Consider the following 12,524-nt stretch of genomic DNA (forward strand, 5'->3'; position numbering starts at 1 on the left):
ATCATCCACACCGGCACCACCACAGATATTAGGCAATTTGAGGGTCTTGGCATATCTGGATCAGTGGTGATCACCATGCTGCAGCCTTACCTCAGAAAGGGGCATACTGTATTTGTGGACAACTGGTACAGTAGCTCTACCCTTTTCCAGTACCTTTTGAGGGAAAACACAGGGACCTGTGGTACAGGGAGATTCAACAAGGGGATGCCAATTTCCAAAAAGAAAATGAGTAAGGGGGGGTGGAGTTCCAAACAAACATGAGATAATGGCACTGAAATGGCACGACAAACACGATGTCCATGTTCTGTCCACTGTGCACACCTCCAAAATATCAGACACAGGAAAACTGGACTGTCACCAGAGAGAGGAAAATGAAGCCAGACTGTGTCTTGGAGTACAACAAGAAGATGGGAGCAGTTGACAAAGTGGACATGCAGAACAGTTTTGTTGAAGGTGCCAGAAAGTCCCTTAAATGGTACAAGAAGCTACTTTTGCACCTAATAGACATAGCTCTCCTCAACGACCACATTATCCACCGGCAGGTCACAGGACAGGTGATCTCGTACCAGCAGTACAGGATAAATCTGATGCGGCAGCTCCTTGAGGACCACCACACTCCTCGTCCTTCTGCTGGGGGCCGGCCTGCCTCTGACAATCCTCTACACCTCACTAGATTCCACTTTCCAAGTGAAGTCCCTCAGACCACCGTGCAAGGAAAAAGCACAAGGAGGCATTTCAATGTCTGTCTACAATCTACCCGAAGACAGAAACAAAGGAAGTTGACCAAGTACATGTGTGAGCCATGTGACACAGTGTGCAGTTCCTTGCTTAGGCGAGTACCACACCCTGAAGCACTACTAAGTGGAAAGTTGGCTTATAGTGGCTGATACAATTGTTGCTTTATGGTGATTGTAATGCAAATGCTGGGAGTCGACAAGCAAGTACAGGGGGTGAATTTAATAGTACAATGAACAATACAAAACAAGAGTAGCGTCTTGAGAAGAAAAACATAACTAATACTGCCTGGGGAAAGAACCAAAGGGAGTGACAGATATAGGGGTGGTAATCATAGAAGTGATGGAGTCCAGGTGAGTCTCATGAGGCGCAGGTGAGCGTAACGATGGTGGCAGGTGTGCGTAATGATAAGTAAACTGGCGACGTCGAGTGCCGGAGAGGGGGAGCGGGAGTAGAAACGATGGTGGCACGTGTGCATAACGATAAGGAAACTGGCAACGTCGATTGTCGGAGAGGGGGAGCATGAGTTTACATGAAATGAAATACTTTGTTTGACTCCTGGGTACTATTTTTGAAATACAACAGAACAAGAAAAGTATATAATCAACAACTGTAAAATGTATTGAAACGTATGACTTGATATGGGTGAGGGGGGATTGGAGAAATGTTCTTTGGCCTTGGCTAAACACAGAGGATCTCCACGCATTATCTTGACACACATCCTGTACTCAGTTTGCCCCTGGCGACTCTAAGGAGACATTGCGCCCTAATGCGGCCTTCACCCCAAAGGTCATGACTATGTCCTATAGGTCTCTAGCTTTGAACCATTTCCCTTTTCGCCTTCTTCATTTGTTTCTGAGAAGCAATGGCAGTTACATGACCTGTGTCCACTACGAGCTTTACGCAATTACATTGAGTGGATCCGGCATATCCGGTTATGTGACCAGCTTTTTGTCTGTGTTGCTAATCCAGCTCGCGGCAGGGTGCTCTTTAAACTGCGTCTCTACATCTGGATTGTTCAGGCTATCTCCCAGGCATATACGGTGCCTTCTAAAAGTATCCACACCCCTTGGCTTTTTCAATGTTTTTATTGTATTACAGTCTGAATTTAAAATGGACAGTATTACTCCAACCTCATAGTGTGGGGTCACACTTTATTTGGATAGTCTGGAAAGTCCATCTGTAAATTCTCTACAGATGGTCATAATACCAACAAACTATATCAGTTGATAAGCAATTGCTTGCTAAGGTTATGGTTAGGGTAAGGGTTAATTTTAGGGTTACGGCTAGGGTTACATTTAGTAGATATTTAGTTGAAATGTTACTGAGATAGTCAGTAGAGCATCTAAATAAAGTGTTACCTAGTGTGGAAATGTATACAGTGCCTTCGGAAAGTATTCATCACCCCTTGCCTTTTCCAAATTTTGTGGAGTTACAGCCTGAATTCAAAGTGGATTAAATGTAGAAGTTATGTCACTGATCTACACACAATACCCCATCATGTCAAAGTGGAATTATGTTTTTAGAAATGTTTACAAATGTATAAAAATTTTAAAAATTAAATATCTTGAGTCAATAAGTATTCAACCCTTTTATTAGGCAAACAAATATTTCCAGGAGAAAATAAGCGTATGTCCAGCACATAATAAGCGTGTGCAATAATAGAGTTTACCATGATTTTTGAATGACTACACATTCTCTGTACACCACACATACAGTATTATCTGTAGGGTCCCAACGTCGAGCAGTGAATTTCAAACACAGATTCAACCACAAAAGCCAGGGAGGTGTTCTAATAGTTCGCAAATAAGGGCACCAATTGGTATATGTGTAAAAAAATCTGACATTTAATATCCCTTTGTGCATGGTGCAGTTATTAATTACACTTTGGATGGTGTATCAATACACCCAGTCACTACAAATATACAGGTGCCCTTCCTAACTCAGTTGCTGGAGAGGAAAGAAACCGATCAGGGATTTCATCATGAGGCCAATGGTTAATTTGAAAAAGATACAGAAGATAATGGCTGTGATGGATCAACAACATTATAGTTTCTCCACAATACTAACATAATTGACAGAGTGAATAGAAGGAACCTTGTACAGAAGTTGCTTACCAAGATGACATTGAATGTTCCTGAGTGGCCTAGTAATTTGTTTTTCCACTTTGACATTAGAGTATTTTGTGTAAATCGCTGACAAAGCTAAGCTATGTGGAAATGTTTTAAGAAGGTCATAACAATGATCATTTAGATATCTGATTTTAAATTAAGACCCCTTGAAGTATCCCCAAAAATATATCTAAAAATTATTTGATGAAAAACAAAATTGGCCTTACTGTGCTAGCCTTTGCAAACTACAAGGGAAATGAATAACATATGCACTACATGGAACAACAGATAGTCCCCCAAAAAAGGGAGTTTGTTCTGAAGTGTCTGTCCTATAGCTCTAGAGAGATATGAAAGATAAAGAAACATTTATTTTATGTGTTTAATTCTTTAATACCTAAGATGTTGTGGGGGTGCGCTAAACAGACATATGGGATTTTATTTTTATCTTTATTTAACTAGGCAAGTCAGTTAAGAACAAAATCTTATTTTCAATGACAGCCTAGGAACAGCAGGTTAACTGCCTAGTTCAGGGGCAGAACAACAGGTTTTTACCTTGTCAGCTCAGGGATTCAATCTTGTAACCTTGCGGTTACTAGTCCAACGCTCTAACCACTAGGCTACCTGCCGCCCCACATATTGTTTTAAAATGGTCATTCTATGGAACATTTAGTTATTTGATTTAGAATTTTAGGACCCCTTTAGGTATCCCCCCAAAAAAATCTGAAAAACATATTTGATAAAATATTGATTTCGGCCTTTACTACTAAAGCCCATATAAATGCATTGAATAACACATTTATGAATGGAAAAATGACAATCAAAAACTAAATCACAAGAAACAAAGTTTTGAAGTGTATGTCCTAAATCTAGGAGCTATTTAAAAAAAATCAGGATATATATATATATATATATATATAAATATCTATATCTATATCTAGATATAGATATATATAGATATATATACACACATACTACCGTTGAAAAGTTTGGGGCCACTTAGAAATGTCCTTGTTTTTTAAAGAGAAGCACATTTTTTGTCCATTAAAATTACATCAAATTGATCAGAAATACAGTGTAGACATTGTTAATGTTGTAAAAGACTATTGTTCGCTGGAAACGGTAGATTCTTTTTAATGGAATGTCCAAATAGTTGTGTTGTACCGAGAGTATTGACTGAAAAGGGAATGTAATGTTATGGCTATATCTACTGTTCCCTGAAGGAGGTAAATGAGGTACAACACCTGGTTAGTCCCGTACCGACTGGTTCTGGTCTTGGTGAAGAAGGTCTGTGAATTGAAGGGATGAATCCGAGCCTCAGGGTTATCACCTGTGGAAGGTGGGGCTTCCAGCGAGGCGCGGATTTCATTTGCCTTGTCAGGTGTGATTCTAGTTCTTCAATCCAAGTTGCGAGAGTGTGACTCCCCATAATTGTGTTGTACCTAGTTTCCTTCTTTCAGGGAACAAAAGCTATTGTCATAACGCCAAAAAATCTGACAGATTGATCAGATCTTGGATTGCAAAATAGGAGATTACGGAATGTGGATCATTCTTGTCCAAATGAAAGGTTTTGAAAAACTGGACCCTGAAGAACAAGCGGTGGCAGTTATTAGTAGTTGAGTGTTCAGGTTTGGCAACCTGGGAGTCTGGAGGCAGTCTGGGTGCACTTTGGGCCAACCTTACCGGCTTTCATTAGGGTCACCCTTGTGGGTCTCCAGCACCCTTTCTCCCCCTTCCACCTCCTCCTCAGCCTGGGCTAAAACAACGATACCTCAGTGTAGTGGCCTAGATTTCCAAACCATAAACTCCATAGGAGCAGGCTTGCCATTGGCTTTTCTCTGCCTCTCACCCTCAACTCCCCCAAACACACAAAGAAAACTCCCAGCTCCTAAACACCATCCTTCTGAAGATCTTGTTTCTCCCCTGGCACGCTTGATGCTTGACTACCTCCCTTTCACCACTCAAAAACCCTAACATGGTCCACCTCACCTCCCATCTTGCTCCCATTCCCCAAAATGCTTTCAAATCCCCCCCTCCTCCTTTCCCACCTCTCTTCACACCCAGCACCACCATCTCTGCAACTTTGTGTTCCCGAAGGCTCTTTTGTGCACATCAGGCCAGTGTTTGCGATGCCCGAGCCAGCCTACAGAGGGGGGCATTTGCCCAAATATAAAATGTTACGATTATGGCTTCCCAATTCCATAAACAGTGAGCGGTGAGGGGAAAAGGAGCCCCTGTTGTAACTCAGTAGCCCAGTCATCTGCTCCACACAACAACGTCAAGGCTATAATGTACAGACCCTGCTTTCAGTTAACACAACTGATGCATGGGGAAGAAATTAAACAAGCCACATCTGGAAGTGATCGCTCTCCCCGCACACTGAAAAGTCATTGCTGACTTTAAACATGTTGCTATACAATAGGAGGGAGGGCATGGATGAACATAGATTGATCCATCACAAAATGCTATCCTGATACATGGCCCATGTCTGAAGAGTTTGGTTCCATCTCCATCATCTCCAGGCCGTCCATCCCCTTGTTGCATTGAATAAATGGAAATGAAACCTATGAAAAACTCCAGAGCGTGACGGAATAACGTTGGTTGCCAATGTGAGGATTTTTTGTTTGTGACCCCATACTGCCTTCCATTACTTCTCCAACCTGAAGCGCTTTGATCTCTCTTTTACTATTGTACGACCCTAGGGCTGTAAATGAGCAGGCTTAACAGTGGCTCATTGTTGCCTGGGAAAAACAACAACATTTGGTACCACTTCATTCTGAGGGGTACCATATGAGCTTGTTCATGTACATAAGAGTGTATGTAAAGACACCATATATGTGTCTCTATCGGATAACTTCCCATGAATGCCCCCCCCCCCAAAAAAAACATAAAATTATGTATATTTTGTCACTCTGTGATTCATTATTTTCCTTCAATTCACAAGAGGCTGAATGTATCTCACTGAAGAAAGCATCCAAGCAAGCTAAACAGCACCCCTCTGTCTCTGTTGCCCATCTATCTGATTCGGTCTGATCAAAAAGATTATGATATTGTTGCCGCCCATAGCAATGAACGCAAGGGAAGCCAGTGAGCATTTGGCCTCCCTTGATTAAAACATAAAATAATAGCCAATCAGCATTGAGGTAAACTGAGCTAAACTCAACTGCGAATGGTCCTGGCGCACAAAAAAATTGTCAAAGGAAGCCAGTTTGGATTTGGCTTCACACCAATCACATCAAAAGCTAAAAACATGAATTGTTGCATCTCGTTTTGTTGTTGTGCTCAGGTGCCTAGCTAGCTAGCTAAAATTGTCCCTTTCCTAAATTAACCATGGCTGGAGACAGGGGTTAGGATTTGTGATTTTACCTAATTCTCCGTACTAGCCAATTATTATAACGGTGATTCTGATCCAACCATAAATTCATATATTCTGTCCCTTGCCTGAGATTATGAAAAGTTTGATATGTAGCTTGATGTAGTAGGTTAATGTTAACTAGCTGGCTCATCGATGCCTATGAAAGGAAGTTAGGCTAGCGAGCAAGCATTTCAGTCAGGTAGCGTAGGACAACAAAAAATAAAAGTGTGTACGGTGTGACAGAGTCATAGACCGTTTCGGCAACAGGAAAGAGAGGAAGATGGCATTGGCGTTTCTCTACAAGTAAGGTGAGTCAACATGCTTTTTCGACACACACATACACACACAGAGAGAAATCAGTACCATAGACAGCCACATCATATTTAGCTTATGTTGATTGGACTAAATTGTTATTGGTATCTTTAGTTGTCACTGTATTAGACAAAGCATAGCTGATTTGATGATGTTGAAGTATTAACGTTAAAATGGTGGAGGAATAGTGGAGGCAGCTCCTGTTTTCTTTTCATTTTATTTTCTTACCTTTGTGGATCATAATTCAATAGTTGTTTAGTAGTCTCGAAAATGTTGGATACTATAACTTGCTTGACCATGCTGTAGGTCATGCAGCTGTTTGTTACATGCAATATGCTTTGTGGACTTCACCAGACAAAATGTTGCTCTCCGTTTTTGAGATGAAACACAGGTGTGGTTGAATTTGTCTCGGCCTTAGGACTATATATATATATCACGGTGTCAAGGCATAGGAACTAACAGGTTATAAATCAAACAACTCAATTATCACCAGATATGTTGTAATATGGCAAATTTTTTCCTGCCATGGCTTCCCTTGTGATTTTACCCACACACCGCTACTGTAAATAATCAAGCAATCAAAAAAGTATCAAAAGATTGAATTGTCACAAAAACTGTAAAATATCTTACTACTGCATATCCGCCAGGTAGGCCAGTTGAGAACAAGTTCTCATTTACAACTGTGACCTGGCCAAGATAAAGCAAAGCAGTGTGACACAAACAACACAGAGTTACACATGGAATAAACAAATGTGCAGTCAATAACACAATAGAAACGTCTATATACAGTGTGTGCAAATGAAGTAAGATTAGGGAGGTAAGGCAGTAAATAGGCCATAGTGGCAAAATAATTACAATTTAGCAATTAAACACTGGAGTGATAGATGAGCAGAGATACTGGGGTGGAAAGGAGAAAAAAAAGTAACAATATGGGGATGAGGTAGTTGGGTGGGAAATTTACAGATGGGCTATGTACAGGTGCAATGATCTGTAAGCTTATCTGACAGCTGATGCTTAAAGTTAGTGAGGGAGATATGAGTTTCCATCTTCAGTGATTTTTGCAATTCGTTAAAGTCATTGGCAGCAGAGAACTGGAAGGAAAGGCGACCAAAGGAGGAGTTGGCTTTGGGGGTGACCAGTGAAATATACCTGCTGGAGTGCGTGCTACGGGTGGGTGCTGCTATGGTGACCAGTGAGCTGAGATAAGGTGGGGCTTTACCTAGCAAAGATGACCTGGAGCCAGTGGGTTTGGTGATGAATATGAAGTGAGGGCCAGCCAACGAGAGCACACAGGTCGCAGTGGTGAGTAGTATATGGGGCTTTGGTGACAAAATGGATGGCACTGTGATAGACTGCATCCAATTTGCCGAGTAGAGTGTTGGAGGCTATTTTGTAAACGACATCGCCGAAGTCAAGGATCGGTAGGATAGTCAGTTTTACGAGGGTATGTTTGGCAGCATGAGTGAAGGTTGGTTTGTTGCAATATAGGAAGCCGATTCTAGATTTAATTTTGGATTGGAGATACTTAAGGAGAATTTAGAGTCTAACAAGACACCTAGGTATTTGTAGTTGTCCACATATTCTAAGTCAGAACCGTCCAGAGTAGTGATGCTAGATGGGCGGGCAGGTGCGGGCAGCGATTGGTTGAAGAGCATGCATTTAGTTTTACTTGCATTTAAAAGCAGTTGGAGGCCACGGAAGGAGAGTTGTATGGCATTGAAGCTCGTCTTGGTAGAGGTGGATCAGAGAATCACCAGCAGCAAGAGCGACATCATTGATGTATGGTGTCTTTGCTCAAACATTTGATAGCGGAACAATCTCAACATGTTTCTGCTCAATTTTGGTAATTTAGCAGACACTCTTATCCAGAACAACTAGGGTTAAGTGACTTGCTCAAGGGCACATCGGCAGTTTTTTCAAATAGTCTGCTTTGGGATTCAAACCAGAAACATTTAGATAACTGGCCCAATGCTCTTAACCACTAGGCTACCTGTTGCCCATAGCACATGGAAGTCCATACCACATGGAATACTATGTGACAGCTAAATTACAATTTCCAAAACAGACATTTGGGAAAAGTTACAAAGATTTCTGTGTGCTACAAGCAGTTACTGGAGCATTATCCAATCAACAGCTTCAGAAAATCAACAGTGCTTCAGAAAATCACTCACAGTGCAACCATAGAAGGGAGGAAGGTAAGTGGGTGAGGAAAGAGAGAGGAGAAGAGAAGAGAATGACAGGAGAGAGAAAGAGAAAGGGGAGAGCAAAAGGGAGGAAGTGGGAGACTTGAAGAGAGGTCAAAGGCAGAGTTGTTATTAAAAAGAATTCCTAATTTATAATAATAATGTCTTTGTGGTACAAATGTAGCACAAATACTGAACTAATCATCATAGCATCAGCATTTCCAGATATGTATTTAACTAGGCAAATCAGTTAAGAACAAATTTTTATTTGCAATGACGGTCTACCGGGGAACAGTGGGAAAACTTCCTCGTTCAGGAGCAGAACGACAGATTTGTACCTTGGGGATTCGATCCAGCAACCTTTCAGTTACTGGCCCAATGCTCTAACCACTAGGCTACCTGCCACCCATGGTGGAATGTCATTCTTAACCTAACTTCTGGAAGCACATGACAGCCTGCGGGGCATTTGCCAAAAGGCCCCTCAGACCTTGAGAAACAAGATTGAACTCTTTGGCCTGAATATCAAGCTTTAGGTCTGGAGGAAACCTGGCACCGTTCCTATGGTGAAGCATGGTGGTGGCAGAATCATGCTGCGGGGATGTATTTTCAGTAGCAAGGACAAGGAGACTAGTCAGGATCGAGGCAAACATGAATGGAGCAAAGTACAGAGAGATCCTTGATGAAAACCTGTTCCAAAGCTCTCAGGACCTCAGACTGTGGCGAAGATTCACCTTCCAACAAGTCAACAAGCCTAAGCACACAGCCACCAACCTCCTGTGGACCAGATATGGTTATTTTAGTGGAATAGGGTTGTGGGTTTTTAATGAGAGTAGGGATAAATGCAAAGGCGGTCGGTGGCACCTTAATTGGGGAGGAACGGGCTCATGGTAATGGCTGGAGTGGAATCGGTGGAATGGTATCAAATACATCAAAAACATAGTTTCCAGTTGTTTGATGCCATTCTATTGGCTCCGCTCCAGCCATTACTAAGAGCAGTCTTCCCCTCAGCAGCCTCCACTGGTTAGATTGTACTGTAGGGTACTTTTTTCTGAGTTTTGTGTTAAAAAGTGTAATGGATTTATCAACCAGTCCAGTTGGTGGTGGTAATGCAAAATATTGGATGCCAACCTCCATAAAATCTCATTGAAGAAGTTGCTGTGCAAAGGTTGGAGTACCATGAGAGAATGGGAGCCAATCCAATGTTAATCCTAATCAAATGGTTTTGATCATTTTAAGTATATGCGTTCTGTGCGCCATAGTACATTGAAGATCCGTTCTCCTTCTCTCTTGGATGCCTCCTAGGGTTTTCCGGTAGGCCTGCTGAGTGTAAAATTGTGTTTATATGATAGCTTGTTATTTCTATTTATTGATGACACATGGAAACGTGATTATTTATCAGAAACTACAGTATGAACTTTTCATTAAATGCACTTATTGAATTTATTGAATGTAAAATAAAATGTATTTCTCCTTTAAATCGGGTGCCTCTGTTCCCATGCTATACCCTGTATAAGCTGTATTGTTAGTATTTATCTTAGGATGTTTGGCTACTTAAGTGCTCGATACTACAATTCAAAGACATGATTGTTGAATCATGCCATTTCAAAGACATGGTGCATGCTACAGGACAACAAATTGATGAGCCAGCAGTAAAGGCTATATGGACATTCAGTATAAAGTGTAATGTAACAGTACCACCAGATGAGGGATTACTCCACCTCATTGACTTATGGTTGACATACAGGGGGAGAATCTCAATTGCGTACTCCTCTCTCCTTCTCAAAACCCAGGAGAATGTCGGGGGGGCACTGGCTTTCTCAATAGAGCCCCACAGTGGAGGTGTCATAATACCCATAAAACCTAGCGGTTAAACAGGGAAATGGTTCCAATCGTTTTTCCACCCATTTTTCCCCATAGGGAATTTTAGAAATACTTTAAAATAAGGGCTGTGTTTTGGCAGTCTCATCCAGATCATCATGGCATTTGAACTTCTTTATGATAGCCACATTAGCAACTAACTACCATTTCATTTTTGGAGTGTAAATACATGCAAATATATTGATAATGGTCACATTATCCTAGAGAGATTTAAACGGTTATTTAAACGTCACAACAGCAGTAACAACAGTGAGCCTACACCGAATGCAGCCCTTATTTTAAGTATTTCTAAAATCCCTTACTGGAAAAATGAGTGGAACCATTTCCTTGTTTGACCACTTGGTTTTATGGGTATTATGACTCATACTGTGGTACTCTTAATGGGTTTTGAGAAGGAAGGGAGGAGAGGGGACATGTGAGGAGTATGCAATTGATATTCTCCCAAGGAGTTGACTGATATGCATCATCACCATTCCTTATATGTCAATCAGTATGAAAAGATGGAGTAGTCCACTTTTGTCCAGTTTTGACAAAAACTTTTTACATGTACAGAAGTCAGCATTTTCTTTTCAGTTTCAGGCTGTCCTATTCAATTTTAATGTAGCTTGGCCAATACAAACAGTCCAAGTAGTCGCATTTAATGACTGCATTATGTCATTTATTTTTGCTTAAACCGCACAGTCTTGAGGGAGATTGGCTTCTGAACCCTTCCAATTAGTATCTCCAGCAGGCCTCTAAGCCCCGGTTGATGTTTAGTATTATATGTGATTCATTTCAGGAACCTAGGCGTATGTTGCACATCACTAATTTGCAGGAGAGGCAATTGAACGTAAACATTTTTTGTGAACTTTCCTGTGCCTTAATAACACACTTGTATTCCATCAGTAAATACAAATAAAATTGTTAAATTATGAGCCTAGTTGGTTTAGCCACAGAAAGTCAGGAACCTTCCCGCAAGCCATGATTGGCTGCGATAGATGGGCTGGACATGTCGAGAGATGTGATTGGATTGGTCTGCCATGTAGCACGCTTCTGTCTATAAACTGCTCTGTACAGTGCCTTGCAAAGTATTCATCCTTCTTGGTGTTTTTCTTATTTTGTTGCATTACAACCTGTAATTTAAATGTATTTTTATTTGGATTTCATGTGACATACACAAAATAGTCGAAATTGGTGAAGTGAAAAAAAAAAAAAAACTTGTTTAAAAAAAAAGATATAGCTACAAACAAAACAAAGTTAAAAGGTTCTAGTCTGCCGTGAAGTGTTCATCCATGTATACAGGTAAGAGTCTAGTTATATTCAGATATTATCCATTACTAATTTTATCAGAAAGTACTTTTCATTGCAAGTCTCTTCGGGCTAGGGGGTGGTATTTTCACATCCGGATGAAAAGCATGCCCAAAGTAAACTGCCTGCTACGCAGGCCCAGAAGCTAGGATATGCATATACATTGGTAGATTTGGATAGAATGTTTTGGATATGACTGTGAGTATAACAGAACATATTTGGCAGGCAAAACCCAGAGGACAAACCATCCAGGAATTTATTTTGTTGTTGAAGTGGCTGTGTTTTCAATTGGTTTACTATGTGAATCTAAATTTGAGGCATCTGGTTGCAGTTCATATGGCTTCCACTAGATGTCTGGGGGTGATATCCAGATGAAAGGCTAACCTTAATTCTCAAAGCTGTGCAGAAGTCTCTCTATACCTGGGATGTAAACTGGGGTCCTCTGTCAGAAACAATGTCACTAGGGATGCCATGCAGCCACAGAACATGGGAACCATCAGGTCCATTGTCTCCCGGGAGGAAGGAAGCGTGGAAAGTGGAAAGAAGTGAGGCACTTTGGGGAAGAAAAAAAAAATCATTAATAGTGAGGATGACTGAGTTACCATTCGATGGGGGAAGTCCAGTGACGAAATCCAAAGCTATGTGTGACCAGTGGCGACTGGGTAT

The sequence above is a fragment of the Salmo trutta genome, chromosome 9 (genome assembly GCF_901001165.1).
Source record: "Salmo trutta chromosome 9, fSalTru1.1, whole genome shotgun sequence".
Lineage (NCBI taxonomy): Eukaryota > Metazoa > Chordata > Actinopteri > Salmoniformes > Salmonidae > Salmo > Salmo trutta.